The 15376-nt window shown below is 43.0% G+C and overlaps 1 protein-coding gene across 5 annotated transcripts in view; it reads left to right on the plus strand.

The window, feature by feature from the left end:
- Positions 1 to 12486: 12486 nt before the first annotated feature.
- The window catches only part of MEF2C (myocyte enhancer factor 2C), a 127749-nt gene continuing 124859 nt past the window's right edge, over positions 12487 to 15376 (plus strand). For all 5 annotated transcript variants that reach the window (XM_050912473.1, XM_050912475.1, XM_050912474.1 and 2 more), the window contains exon 1: positions 12487 to 12616. The gene's annotated coding sequence lies outside the window, so the exon portion shown is untranslated. The remainder of the gene's footprint in view (positions 12617 to 15376) is intronic.

Consider the following 15376-nt stretch of genomic DNA (forward strand, 5'->3'; position numbering starts at 1 on the left):
TGTACAAAATATATACAACTTTCTTCAAGGACCTTCATTAATTCATTTTTTCGTTCAAAAATTCATTGGTTATTGGTCTGAGACTGTCTCCCTGAAAATCGAAGGAACACACGCACGTTAGGAAGCAGTGGGGAACTCTCCTTGCCAGCCTACGGAGCCACTGCCTCCCCTGGGGGCTTCACCACCCTTGAGCTGTCGCAGTGGCTGCGGACGGACTGCTCTGCAGCCGCTCCCCACCCCTGCACCCCACTGTGGCCCATTCCCATGCGACGACACCCCCGGCATTCCCATACCACTCCCCACGACTGCTCGCAGCTCCTCCCTGCTATCCCATTTCAAAAATGCCGTTGCACTGTACAGCTCACCATAAACAAGGTAACGTGGGCAGGCCTTGCAGCATACCCCTTGTCACAACGTACAGATACACAAACAACTGAGTTGTCTTCTCCGATGAAAGTACTAACAATTTATTACATAGTCAAATCGGGTTTTGTTCCTTTGGAAGCAACTAGCATTATGAGGCAAGTTCCGAAACCACCACTTAAATTTGCAATAAAGACAAAAGCAACAGTGCATTCTATGCATAACTCTAAAGGCATTGGATTCTAAATCAAGTTCAATAAATACAGCTTACAAAGGATAAACATCTAGATTTAAGCTAAGGTATACTAGTTTGCTGGAAGCATGTAAAATAACTGCACAGAATGAATGAAACAGCAATTACTGCTTCGTTCATCAATACATATACATTAATGCTAGTTCTAGACCTATTCTTAAAAGTTGTGCTCACAGCATATGAAGTTCAATCTAACGTTAATGTAGCCGATGCACTGTACCCTGAAACATGACAGCATCTGTCAGGGCAAAAAATTAAAAGCTGAATAGTATGATACCCAGCTGCTAAGGATTAATTCAGCAAAACAAACCTTTCTGTATCTGCGTTGTTTGGGTTTGGGTTTGTTTTTTTAAAAAACAAAAAAGCTCTCCTCCAATAATTTTCATATCTACTTTCTTTTATTGCTATACCAATAATGGTACAGAAGTACACAAAATCGATAGTTCCTATAGTTTTTGCTGTAGATATCTGCAGCATTCATTCTTTTTTCTTTGCTTTCTTAAGCGGTGGCAGGATACTCTCTATCCAATATAACTATATGCAAATACCCCTTTCCCCAGTATCAATCCATCTCCCGAGTTTCAAATTATTGTAGAGAATGCTTGGTAATAACAAATTAATATCGTGTGCAATAATTATAAAAATTAATGAAGAGTCTACTAATGTTGAGAAAAATAGAAGAGACTGTGAAATAATCTACTTGTATATCAGGAGATAGATCCTACCCTTGGAGAGACACGGCTGTCCATTTAATTATGTGCCCTTGCGCTAACTGATTTCATTAACCATTCAATCCTCAACCATTATCCTTGTGATAGCACTTTAGATCCTAGGCACATACAACCTCACTGAAATGAGATTTTGGTTTGTATTCTTCCTCAGAAATATGAGCGAACTGGCTCCCACTTAGGGCAAAGAAGCACTTGCTCTTTTGTTCCTAGGAGAAACTATTCTTTAAATAGTTTCAAAACTGCTGGGTTTAATCTGCAAAAAGGATGCAGGAACTCCTCATTGAATCTCACTTTAATCCAGAAATTCTTAACCTGTCTATCCCCATTAGCGACAGTCCTTCTTAAATTATTTCTGCCCATGTGCCTTGTGCCCCGTATTTACCCTACCTGAATATCTAGACCCCAAAAGACCCTTTTGTCTCACTTAAGAGCTAGAAAATCTGGTAAGTCCCCTCCAAATACGTACCTGTTCTCTAGCCCTTGCTCCTTTATCTGAGTCACAACCAAGAGGACAACTAAGTCATTGTCCTGGTTTCGGCTGGGATAGCGTTAATTTTCTTCCTAGTAGCTGGTATAGTGCTGTGTTTTGGATTTAGTATGAGAATAATGTTGATAGCACACTGATGGTTTTAGTTGTTGCTAAGTAGTGTTTATCCTAAGTCAAGGATTTTTCAGCTTCTCACGCCCAGCCAGCGAGGAGGCTGGAGGGGCACAAGAAGTTGGGAGGGGACACAGCCAGGACAGCTGGCCCAAACTGGCCAAAGGGATATTCCATACCATATGACATCATGCCCCGTATATAAACTGGGGGGAGTCGGCTGGGAGGGGCAGATCACTGCTCGGAAACTAACTGGGCATCGGTTGGCGAGTGGTGAGCAATTGCATTGTGCATCACTTCTTTCGTATATTCTAGTTCTTTTAGTAGTATTATTGTCATTTTATTATCATTATTTTCCTTCCTTTCTGTCCTATTAAACTGTCTTTACCTCAGCCCCCGAGGGTTTTTTTTCGATTCTCTCCCCCATCCCACTGGGTGGGGGGAGTGAGCAAGTGGCTGCGTGGTGCTTAGTTGCCGGCTGGGGTTAAACCATGACAGTCATGCCCAGAAATACTAGCGGAAAGGGGCTTTACAGCACAGACCCTCAGACTGCCATAGATCTAAAAGGTAAAGACAAACGCTAGTGCTACCATAACTTATTTATTTAAGTGCTACTGAGACTTTAAAAATGGAGAGGGTAACAACATAGTTAGTGGGTCAGTTCAAGAGGTTTCAATACATATTTGATTGGAGATTAATTGGTTAATAAAAAAAGAACTGAAGTTGTCTCTGTATGGTCCTTACTTGCCTGGCAAAAATAATAGCCCTCAATTTCAAAAACTTCTTTGATTTAGTGAGCGGGTTTCTTCTCCTTTAACCATGTCAGTTTAGCTATATGTAAAGTCATTGCTGAAATCAGATCTTGCTGATCTGATTGGTGCAGGCTTGCAGAACGTAACAGACCAGAAATGGGAACTTAAATCTGTCCGCACCATACAGGAGCTGTGCAACAATGCTCAAACTAGATCATAGGACAGCAACAGTAACTTCAGATGAAATACATCTAAACCAGAGTACATATCCAACCATGACCTCTGAGGCTTAGTTTCCTTTTAGCTTCGGTAATATCAACTTTTTAAAGTGTTTCCATGGGCAGAGTTATAACCAATGACATCACAGCTGGAGGCTCATGGAAGTTTTAATACAGATGAACATAAGTAGCACAAGCACATCTAAAAGCTGACCCAACTATTGTGCAATTATATTTTACGGCCACAGAGGTTACAAGGTCGTCTTCACTTATCAACAAGAGCTGTCAACCTTCAAAGGGCCTCTCTAAAACATCTAATAAAAGTTTTATATTAATTATTGCTTTGATAATAGAAATATTAGCATTACAGCAGCAGTTAGAAGACACATTTATGGATCAATGCTTGTGTTTGGAGCTGTTCAAATGCAAAACAAAACCATGAATTTAGTACTGAAGAGTTTACAAACACTTAAAAACAGTGCATTTTCTCAAAATGTCCAGAGAATAACCTATTACTTCTTGATATCTGTATGCAAGCATATCTGTATAAAACAGGTTGCCAACAATACCTTTATCCCCTCATTCCATGTACTCATCTATTGCTATTGTATTCCATACTCAATTTATGCCGCAAACATCATACGGCATACTCTGTTACAACAGGCAGGATGACTGACCTTTAAAATTTGCCTACCATTTACTCCAACTTTGGTTCCATAAAGTGGTATGCAATTTGAAACAGAGGCAAATTGTCAGAGAAACATCCAAAAAGCTGGGTGTTTATCTAAAATATATCTCAAAGCCTAGTCCGGAAAACTCCTGAGAATTGGGTTTCTTAAAAAAAAAAAAAAGGCATTTCCTCTTCTAGTTGGGAATGCCATAACAGCAGCCTTTCATGTGGTACGTTGGAATCTGTATCTGTAGCCAGGACGGGGAACCATAGTGGCCTTCAGCTACAGGAGATGAAGTTGACCAACGTTTTTCTACCCTTAGAACACGTTTGATTTGAATTTTGTTTGAATTGTGGCTAGGGGTCTATCCAAAACAAATCTCTACTTTGCTTGGCCCTCAAAATTACCATGAATTTCATTGTCTACACAGATGCAGATGCTGATCTAATTTGTAGCAGCTGCAGAATACTTAATTAAGCCTTTTCTGGCCATCTATGGCTGTCTGCTTCTGTATCCCATCATCATGCAGTGCAAGATAGACAAATGCTTGAGTGTCACACAATTAGCAAGGGGGTGCAATCATATTTTTTGTTTTGGGTTGTGTGTTTTTTAGCAAAATATCTGAAAATATCACAATACCTTAGTCAGGCAATTCCATTTCAGGAAAAGAGAAGGAATGCACAGCCTAAAAAGAATCCTTCCCCCGGCCTCCCCTTTCCCAAAATGAAAGGGGATCACATGGAGATTCTCTTTATTCAATTGGGGGCAATCACATGGACAAACAAATGTGGTAGCAGGAATAAGAAAGGTGGTCCTTACTTAAAATGCTAGTTCTGAAACAATTCCTGGGAGTCTTTCTTCTTGGAGGGAAGTAGGGGGAACTGTCCTAGCAGAAACCTCTTTTGAAATGACCAGCTAATGGTGAAGAGGTTTAAACCTTCTAAAGCTGCATAAATTAACAATGAAATACAAAGTTATCTTCCTCTGCATCAACTCTAGAGGTTGTGCGAGATATTGGAAGACAGATAAAGATTTTAAAGACAGGGACTCCCAGCGCTGTACTTTGCCGTTGGCAGGAACCTACCTGATCCCTTCCGTAAATTCAAGCGGCCCCACAGCTGCTCTGATTTAGTCTCTGTTTGGACATAGGCCCTTCAGAACAAAGAGTCACCAAAGCACAGCACGTCTCCCTCCAGCATGCTCTTCTGTATTAGTGGCCAAGCTGAACAGTAAAGATACTGTATTTCTTGAGTGAAGGCTGTTGAATAATCTAGGTAGACTTTAATCACGGTTGTATTAAACCATACGATACATTACACTTCCACCAAACACTTTGCTTTTTAAAAAAAAAAAATCTAATGTTTCTGAGGTATATGAAGATGCAGAATAATCAGATTGATGAACAGCAGTTCACGAAAATGACAACATTTCCAAAATTATTCTTCAAATACGTTCATGAAAATGACAACATTTCCAAAATTATTCTTCAAATACATTCCTGTACTTAAACCCTATTAAGATGGGGAATTGATTCCAAATTTCCACTCTAAGCTCATATTTGATCTATTTTTATATTTTTGCATAGGAAAAAAGCCCATTTAGCTTGAAATTTCACCTAATTAACTTTATTTCAGAAGAGATTGGGGGGGTGGAGTCAGAATTGAAACTAGTTACTGAGCTTTTGAGTTTGTCTGAGACTAAAGTCTTGCTTGTCAATTTCTGACTAGCACTGAAGAACTTCAAAACCTTCGATACATTTCTTCCATGCAAGTCTAGACTCACATTTTTGGAGTCCCTAAATCGCAACGGGGGAAAGGTTAGTAGGTTAAATTCTTCCTTTAGTTACACTTAAGTAAGATCATTGACTACAAGCGTCCCCCTAAAATACATACGTGTACTACATACATTTGGTGGAATGTTGTCATAGGATGATGAGGACATTTGAGAGACAGTGGTTAGTACAGGAACTGGAGTTAAAGCATATTCAAAGATTAATTCTGAGGCAGGAATAGGATCTGGGTGGCCAGTGACGTAGGGCCGAGCTGCCATTTTAGGGTCTCATTTGAAACCTACCAGAGTGCACTGGATTTCAACAGACTGCAGGGGACTTTGGATGCGGTGCATGAGCTCCACAGCATCCCTGTTCCACGCCAAGCTCCAGATTCAACATTTCTATAGCTGTTAACTCCTTCAGATGCAAATTCAGCCTCATTTTCAAACAAATGACAGACCTTAAGTATTAGCCTATTTCAAAAAGCGTGTGTGGCCAAAAAAAAAGAAGTGGTCATCACTAGGTCCAGATCTGATTCTAATATTAGTCTGTGTTCTCATTCACAAAGTAATAAATATGATTTTTACACTTTTAGGACAACTTTATTAATATCTAATCTTTGAAAGAAAACATATTTGTCTACAAAGAAGTTACCTCCTATCTCTAGTTTTAAAACACTGTTAAAAAAGAAACAAAACAATCATTACAGTAAAAAAATTCTTAGATAAAAGTAATCTTTGGACAACTGTTTCTGGGATATTTAAAGGATAATATCAACTTGCAAACTACAGTTTCAGAAACTGCCTTTTGTAACAATGAAACACTTCAGATTACTAGAACTGGATCAATTGAGCAAAACAAACAAACCCTCTTTTCACTGTTGACTTAGTGCATTTGGCAGCCTTTTTCCCTCTACAATCAGCCTCTTCCCTGCAAAGGCCCTTGAAAATATCGGCAAGGGAGCACGAAAAAATCTCACTTTTTTAAAAAAAGGGGGCGTTGAAAAAACAACTTTCCGAAAGCCTGGAAAGTAACAGATAATGCCCCAGATTAGCCTACCTCCAAGCTCTCCATCGAGACCAAAACCACAATTTACGCTATCTTTCCAGACATTGCTTACCCCGCCCCCCCCCCCCCCCCCCCACTCCCGCCACGGCCGCAATGCACGCTCACGCGTGGCCTGCTAGACTCCGGCCAGCCTCCCGCCAGTCCCCTTCCCAGCATCAGCCATGTGCTGCTTTAACGTTACCCGCCTCGGCCCTGCTCGGTGCTACGTGCCCGCACATCGCAGCCCTCCCTGCAGACCCCTGCACCCCTGGCTCCCCACCACCCACCCCCGGGGGTTGGCGGGCAGCAGCGTTACCTCACCCCGGCCTGGCCCTTGGCCGCCATGATTTGCACCCCGAGGCCTACGGGCACCGCAGGACTTTGCGGACTGTACTTCAGTCGCCCAAACCAGTGACACTCCTTCATTCCAAAGGTCGGAGAGGTGGGCAAAGGCTGTGACAGACTTCGGAAGGGGGCCGAGGGGGACAGCGCTGCGGGGAAACGCGGGGCAGGGTTCAGGCTGCCGCTCGCTGCCAGCCTTTCCCAGAGCCAACCTTTGGCCGGCACTTCCCTACCCCTTTGCCGTCCCCGTCCTGTTTTAAACAGCCACCGCCTCACGGGGCTTTCGCTGCTCCTCTCACACCGCAGCGGGATCGCTACCGCTTCCTTACCTCCCTCCCTCCCTCCCTTCCCGGGACCACCCGCTCTCGCGTTAGCCGGCCCAACTTACACCAACCCCCCCCTCCCGCCCGCCTCAGCGCCTTCCCGCGGAAACGGGGAGGAGGAGGAGAAGGAGGAGGCAGCGGCTACAGCAGCACCCCGGCACCGCCGGAGCGCCTCCGGGGACCGCGCACCGGTCGGCACCGCCCCGCCGGGGCCACCCCCGCACAGACGTGGCAGCTTACCGCCCCGCCGGGGCCGGAGCCGGAGCCGGGCTGAGCCGGGCCGGGGCCGGGCCCCGCCGCCGCCGAGGTCTCAAGGCGGTGGGCGGGCGCGCGGCGGCCGTTGGGCCGCGCTGCCTGAGGACATGGCGGCGGGTGGTGTACCTGGCACCGCGCTGCTTCCCCTGCCACCCGCACCGAGCCGGAGACCCCAGCCCCTAGAAATAAATAAGTAAATAAACGCAGAGAAGCCCAGCCCCGGGGAGGTGTCAGCGCGGTGGCAACGTGTGTCCAGGGTGCGAGGGGTCGGGGCAGAGACCGGAGCGGTCGCCCTTCCAGACCAAGTTGTTCGTCCGGGTCTCGGTGGGCCCTCTCGCCACAGCCACAGGTGCACAGAAAAACGGGCGTTTGGGTTAAAAAAAGGTGCCCTCGGTGTTACCCTGCGTTGCCTTCCTCGAGGCAGACCCGAGGAGGTGCGTCCCTGGGTGGGCGGCACAGCGTATGTCTGTCCTGAAAAGAAGGAAGAAATTAATATGCTGAGCTTTAACATTTTAGCATTTGGCCCGGGCTTTCAAATTGGCATTTATTAAACAATGAGACAGCCGCGTTTTCCACCATGCACGTAAAAGCATAAATAATTTTCTAAGTACCAACTGGAGGATCAGTACAGTCCAAGATCAATAGTTTTGTAATTTTATTGATAGTGTAGCATCCCTAAGGTAGGATTCAGATGGAGTTTATTACAGCTTCTGAAAACGTCAAGTTACTTACAAGCGATACTCCTTTTAGGCCTAAGTGCAAATCAGTAAAGACTCTTTTTATAGAAAATGTTTCATAAATCTCTTTAAATATATTTAAGTACTATAGGTTTGCATTTTAATAATACACTACTTTTGTGCTTTTAAACATCTAAGGTGCCGAACAAGAATTGTAAACTGTGAAGTAACTACTATGGGAAAGATTAAGTAAAGCATTGGAGGCGGATGATTTTGACCATAAAGAGGGTGTATGTGGTGAGTGTTTAATATTTATTGCATTTAATATTACAAAGTACTACTTATTGTTTTCAGATTTAATGTTAAAAGCAAAGCCTGGAGAGCAAGCTCTGCTCTATTATGTACTTACAGGTACACCTGTGACAAAGGCTTTCTGTAATCATTGCTTGATGTGTATAACACCATTTCAGTAATGGCATGCCATTTTATTCAAAGTTCATATGTCAGCTGTGCCTGCCTTGCAAATATTTTTTTGCAATTAAATGATTTTGCAAAGAATCATGTACATTTCAGCTCTTTGCAGTGGTTTACAAAGCATTTAAATTGTGCTCCTGGAATATATATCCTATTATCTTTGAAATTATCTGAGTTTACATCTTTTGTTCATTATAAAAGCATATGGATTGAGGGAATATTCTGAATGAATGAAGAACAAATACAGTGCTGTTGAATAATCTTGTGGGGTAGATTAATCTATAGCCTCGATTTCTCTCAGAGTGGGTTGCTGTGGCAACCGCCCCAGCTCACTTTAAAATAATTTTGTAAAGCTCACTTCAAGCGCTGCACCCAGCGTGGGCCAAGTTTAAAAGCAGCCAGACATGGGAAGATGTGTTATACTGTGTTGCTCTTACAAATAGGGAGGTGGTGGAAGAGAGCGAGGCGTGGAGTGGAGTGGGGTTGAGCAGAACTTTAGACAGAAAATAGAAACCAAGCCACCCCAGGGTTAAGATGCAAAGGAGGTGGATCATTTCATAGTAACCTTACTGCTTTTCAGTTTGAACGCCATTAAAAGATGTAAACTGGCAATCTCATTTCTCCTAAGGGAAAGATATGTTCTGCATCCACAAAAGAACAAAAACGGACTTTGATAATCATCTTCAAAGGAAATGTTACCTTGAGATAATCACACTTGTAAGGGAAAGAGATACTTGGATACACACTTCACTCTTTGATAAAACTTTGGAGATCTGATTTTATAATTACTACATTTTGACTGATGTCGCATTGTTTAAAACATTGCATGCCTCAGGTGGTGGATTAAGAAAAAGATAATTTTGTCAGCAGACCTACACATGACCTGTGGACAGCAAAAAAGAGTAGATTTGAGTCTCGTGCCAGAACTTTGAAAAGGGTGCATTTGTGGAGCATCAGTACAAGTACAGACACCAGAACAAAGGTTTTTCACTGTTTGAAATTATTCCAGATTTTAAAATTAAATGCAGCCAAAGAGAGAAAAAAATCCTAAACACTTCAAAAGATAATGCATAAATTCATGCCTTATCTAACCCTGAGATGAGTGAGAAAGCTTGATCCCTCCCCTTATATCTGTTTGTCCATCTAGCATCTGAACCCTGTTTTAAAAATTGAGGTGTCCTTTACATGGATTTGATGAATTGTACTCGTGACAAAAACTTGGCATGGCTTTAAGGTACTCCAGTATGTGAAGGTCACCAGTATTTAAAGATTAGGCCACAAGTGCCCACATGGAGGTGTAGTAGATGTGCTAAGCTGCTGTATATTTTTATTTTCTGAAATACTTGCCTACTCTAATAATTGCTTTCAAGACATGACGGTGCTCGTGTTCTGTCTTGCTAGTTGAAGGGCTGTGTTACCAACTAGCCAGAAACGTGAAAACGTACATATCCTGCACAAAATAAAGCAGATGACAGTCATTTTCAATTAGAGCACAAAAGTGTGAAGTCTTAACAGAGTTTTCTGGTTTTGCCACTAACAAAATATGAATATTACTGTTGGGTGCCGTGCTGGGAGACCAAAATTGTCTGCAGAAGAGGCATAGCAAGGGTACAACCCGTGTAACTGTTCCATATTTCTTTCCTGCTGCGCTTCATGCCAAACCTGAGGCTGAGAAAGTATTTCTTCCCCAACGTTATTCGGGCTCCGCTGCTGACACTGCCGAGCATATGTGCCTCTCACCACCGTATACAATGTGCTTGGCTGGTGTCTGGCTGCCTGGTGGCCCTAGGCACATCAGTATTACTGTTATTGTTGTTGTGGGTGCATTTATAGCGTGTAACTGTCTGTCCATTGAGAGTTGTCCACCCTGTGTCTAAATTTCACCGGGACGGAGTAGGGCATGGTGAGACCCGAAGTCACTGAAGGGTATTCTCTGGGGATCTGCGCTGAGAGCAATTGCAGGGCGCTTGTTAGAGCTGCCTTAGCTTCGTGTTGCTCTGACCGTGCTTTGAGCATCCATGTTTTAAGAAGTACAGTTGAATTGAAAAGGCATTTATTCACTGTCAAATACGGAACTTCGGAAGTAGGTCAGTGGCCCAATGAGATGTTTGTAGGGGAAAAGACTGCGAGACCAAGGACTTGTATTAAAATAAACCAAATATATATTTATCACTGTTGTTTGAATTCAGTCGTTTGGTTTTATCACGCGTGCTGTTCCTATTTCCAGTGCCTTAATCTATCATAAAAATAATGGTCTGTGCCTTTGTAAACTCCCCTGCTGCTCTCAAAGGATTGTAAAAGTTGGCTATCTACATAGAAATTAAAACAAGTATCTGCAAAGTCCAGTTTTGCTCACAAATTATTGCATGTGCTTAATTTGGATTCAGGCTCCCATACAGTACAGTCCTTTCAGTCCGGTTTTAAAAGCAAATGAACCTATTTAAAAAAAAAAAAAAAAAAAGTCGTGTCCTTTCACGCAGTGTGCTGGTAACGCTGCATTTCTGTGGGTAAGTGACAAGAGACCGTCTCCAGCAGCCGGCCGTGACTGGGACCGGTGCGAGGAGGCGAGCGGGGTTTTCTCTGGCCAGCGTTCCTCTTCGGGGTGCCCCAAACTTTGCCATCGGGATCGCTCCCGCCCTGCGCTCCGGGGGGAAGCCACCCGCAGCGGGATACGAAGCCCGATGAGTTCGGGACGTTGGGCCGCTTAGCAGACGGAGGGCTCCGGAGAAGGAGCCCGGCAAAGGTGCAGGGAGCCGGGCAGGAAGGCTGCCGGCCGGGGGGGGGGGGGGGGGGGGGGGGGGGGGGGGGGGGGGCGAATGCCGAAGGGCCGCAGCCCCGCTCCGCTCTGGAGGCGGCGCAGGGGTCAGCGGCCCCAAGGGCGATGGCCGCGGGTCTGCTGCCCCCGCTCAGCGCCCTCCCCTCCCTCCCGAAGGGCTCGCCCGAAGCCAGCCCGGAGGTGTCGGAGCGGAGCGGCGTGCTCCCGCGGGCACGTCAGGGTTGGGACAGGTAGGGAGGTTTCGGAGCCCCTTCTCTCCCCCCTCCCCGGCTCCCCGCACGCTGGCTCGGTCCCTGCCGCCGCTGCGGGGAACCGGGCGGCCCTGCCCGAGCTCAGCGGCCGCGGATGCGGCGCGCAGCCTTCGCCTGAGCTGGCCCGTCCCCCCCCCCCAGCCCTTGCGGCGCTCCTGCCGCCCTCACGCTACTGTACCTCGCCAGGAGGGGGAAAAGCGGCACCGGCTCGCCGTGTTGTCTTCGCTCGGTATAATAAAGGATTGTCATTAGGTTTGCGTGTGGCATGTGCCATTACCCCCACCGTAAAACTAAAATTAGCAAAATGTCAGGAATGGAAAGATTGATTCACCCAAGATGCAATTATCATTTAAAAAGTGCTTGATTGAGGTGCTGATGTTCAGTGATTTATTCTGCATACCATATACATAATTAAAGTAGTGTAGTGGAGTAATTTATCAATCTAGTTTAGACTAGAGGGGCAAGGAAGGGAGCTGCTGCCGCTGCTGCTGCTCTATGTTTGTTTTATTAAAACGCTTTCGGGATCTGATCCCGCCCCCTTTTTGCAAGAGTGAAACTGATTATTTCTCCAGCTCGGGAGGAGAGAGTCATTCGTTTGGGATTGTGGGAGAGAGAGAGAGAAATAGAGACACGGAGAAGGAGAAGAAAAGGGAGGAAGAGGGAGCGAAGCAGAAAAGGACACCTCATCAGACGTGTAGTTCGAATCCCTTCCTCGCCCCCCCCTTCCCCTCCGCGACGTTACAAAGGCTGTGAGCTGCTCGCCTTTTCCCATTCGCCTGCTGTCACTTCCTTCCTGGACGCTTTCAGGACGAGCCCGGCTACTTTTAATCCGACCAGCAGCTCAGCCACTTTCTCCTCCTCCACGCTGCACACACACGCGCGCACACACACACACACACACACACACACACACATACACCCCCCCCCCCAGACATCTTCTGGCTGCTTATTGGATTGACTTTGAAGGTTGTGTGTGTGATTCAAGGAGGCTGCATGTTGAACCAGGTGGTGAATATTTAAGGCTGGAAGAAGTAAAGGGATTTTTTCTTTTTCCTGTGAAAGGAAAATATCTCAAGGACTAGTCTGATCATCCAAACAGCTAAATGTTTATAATGTAAGTACATGTGAAATTCAGCATCGGAATAAAATATAGTGGGCATGGTACAAAAGCCCTATGTACATTTCCTATTGCGTTTGAAGAATTTATCATTGTATGTGGACTGCGAGTGAGGCTACTTGCAGACTTTTTAAGTGTATGATTGTGCAATTGCTTAAAAGTAACTTTTTAGACAAGTAACGTAGTTAAATCACTGTCTAGTGAATTATTGCTGACTTGTCTCTATCAGTGTCATGTGTTTAAACTTTGATGAAGTTAGTTTACATCATTTGTGTGCTTGATACTGTGAAGTGTTCGAAGCTTATTTGATTTGAATAGTTCACCAAATGCTATGACCTTGTAGTGCTTGCACCCTGATTTATCAGACTAAGGAAACAATCCAGTTTGAGTGAAATGCTCTTAAACTTCATTGTATCATAGGCTCTTCAGTTCTTGAGTTTAGGTAATGCATGCTTGCAAGTGTTTAACTTTGTGCATCTTTCATTTGAATACTTATGTTTGAGATGGAAAGACCCTTTGCATTGATGTGGGAATTTAAGTCATGGGCTGCAGATCTCTTTTAAAATAGTATGCTTTGGGCTTTACATAGTACTTTGAGTAATCTTTACGTTTTTTAACACCAGAGAGTAGAGCTAATCACCCTTACAAAACTGGCTGGTTTAGCTGCAGTACAGTTACTTACAGGCTAAGATAAAGTTTAATGTAAATGAGAGACTTATAAGACTATTGGTGCATTATGTAACTGTAATACTTAGCATTTCCGATAAAACTTAGTATGACCTTCTGTCAGCCTGAAAAACAAAACAAGTATAAAGACAAGCTGATAATTCCTTTTCTCAAAAAGAAAAAAAAAAAAAAAAAAAGGGCAGCACGATGCAGAACAAAACTTAATGAATCATTGTGGGAACCTAAGCATTGTCTTTTACAGAAGAGTTCTATTTTCTTTATTTTGTATAATAATTATTATTATCAAATACCTGTATCCTGAAATTAAATATTGTAATGCACAACTTAAGAGTAAAGATTTAAGAGAATTAAGCAGAGAAAGGCACTTTGCCAGTATTTTACTGGTGATCAGAAAAGAATTGTCTTGACACCAAATGCATTTTCCTAGCACATATCTGACGATCAGCTTAATGGCAAATGTCCTAGTTTCATATCTTTACTTTAAAAGAACTACAAGATGGATGATAAACCAATTATATTAGATGCAAATGTGATCATATTTCTTTAATTGGCACTTTCCCGGGTATTGTGGTTGAAGACTAAAGATGTTTGTATGGAGTATAATAACTCTAATCCCTAGAGGCTTGGCAGGGCATGGAAATATAACCACCTGTGAACCAGTTCTAACCTCTGTATTACATACATACTGATTTCCAGTTCAAACGCTCAGGCAAATGGCCACTTTGGGGATTTGTTATTTTGTGAACTATTTTTGTTACATGATTTTAAGTACCTAACATGAAGTCAAAAAATCCGCAAGACTTTCTTACTTTATCAGTTTTATTAAAATACCTGTTATATTATTCTTTTTATATTAATGAATACATAATTCATATCAAGTCGAACACTGAAGTCTCTGCTCACGCTTAAGTCCCTTTGGAAGTAATGGAAAAATTCTTTGAAGAAGAACTTAAGAGAATGGCCTTTAATTCAAGGTGTCTATGTTCCTTGTAGTACACATCCTTCTATTTTAACAACTTGCTGTTTATATATATTTTTACTAATATGCCCTGCATAGCTAGTATGAGAAGATAGTTCTGGGACCTGAACGTGAAAACCTTCTTTCATGCAAACATTACTTACACAACTAGTCCCACTGACAATGCTGAGACTACTTGTGTGAAAATGAACAAGTCACAGGAATAATGATTTACAGGATCAGGCCCCAAGGAGACCTAAACCTCTTGCCTGTCCCATAGCTCTCTTAGGACAGAGGTGTAAAGAATGTCACTTTCAATGTCCTATAAATGAATGCAGGAACCAGATATGTCTGTATCCTTTTAAGATTACTTGACCAACAAAAAAGGAAATTTAGGCTTAAGAGCCTTACAGAAATTGGTACTAAATGATGACTAGTGTGTGAGATTAAGTCTGTTAGATTTATGTTCCTGAACTGCTAGTTTTGGAGCGTCACAAGAAAATTCATACAAATACTTTCTTACTGTGAATTTTCTTTCCATATAGGATAAGAAAATTTTTCTTATTTTTTTATAAACACTCTTAATTTGTGTACTGCAACATGTATATTCAGAAACAGAGAGATGCCTCTCTTAAATGGCTCTGTTTTTTAAAACATCTAAAACATTATAGACAAAGAGAAATGAAGCTTTCTGAACTTTCTTCCAAAAGTTTACCTCTGAAAGATTTTGATAGCTCACTATTCAGTAGATGAATATAACTACACAGAAACTTAGGAACTGAGCAGGAGTTGCGAATAGAATACTTTTGCCAACTTCATTTCTTTTAATTTTACTTTTCTCTGTAACAGGTTAATTTATTGTTCACCAGAATAGTTCAGTTCATCTTCAGAGACAGATAAGGATATTTCTACATCTCATTGAGCAAGAAGTCATTAACTGCTATTAGGTGCTCGAAAGAATAAGCATTTGGGTTTTGATACGTAGACTCCATTTTTACCTGTTGGACATCATTATTCTAAATTACATGATAATTTATCCAAAAATCACGTAAGGTGTAGTGGTATTCTTTTGAAAACACTGATTATGAAGATGAACATAAATAAGGTGCTGT

The sequence above is a fragment of the Gymnogyps californianus genome, chromosome Z, assembly GCF_018139145.2.
Source record: "Gymnogyps californianus isolate 813 chromosome Z, ASM1813914v2, whole genome shotgun sequence".
Lineage (NCBI taxonomy): Eukaryota > Metazoa > Chordata > Aves > Accipitriformes > Cathartidae > Gymnogyps > Gymnogyps californianus.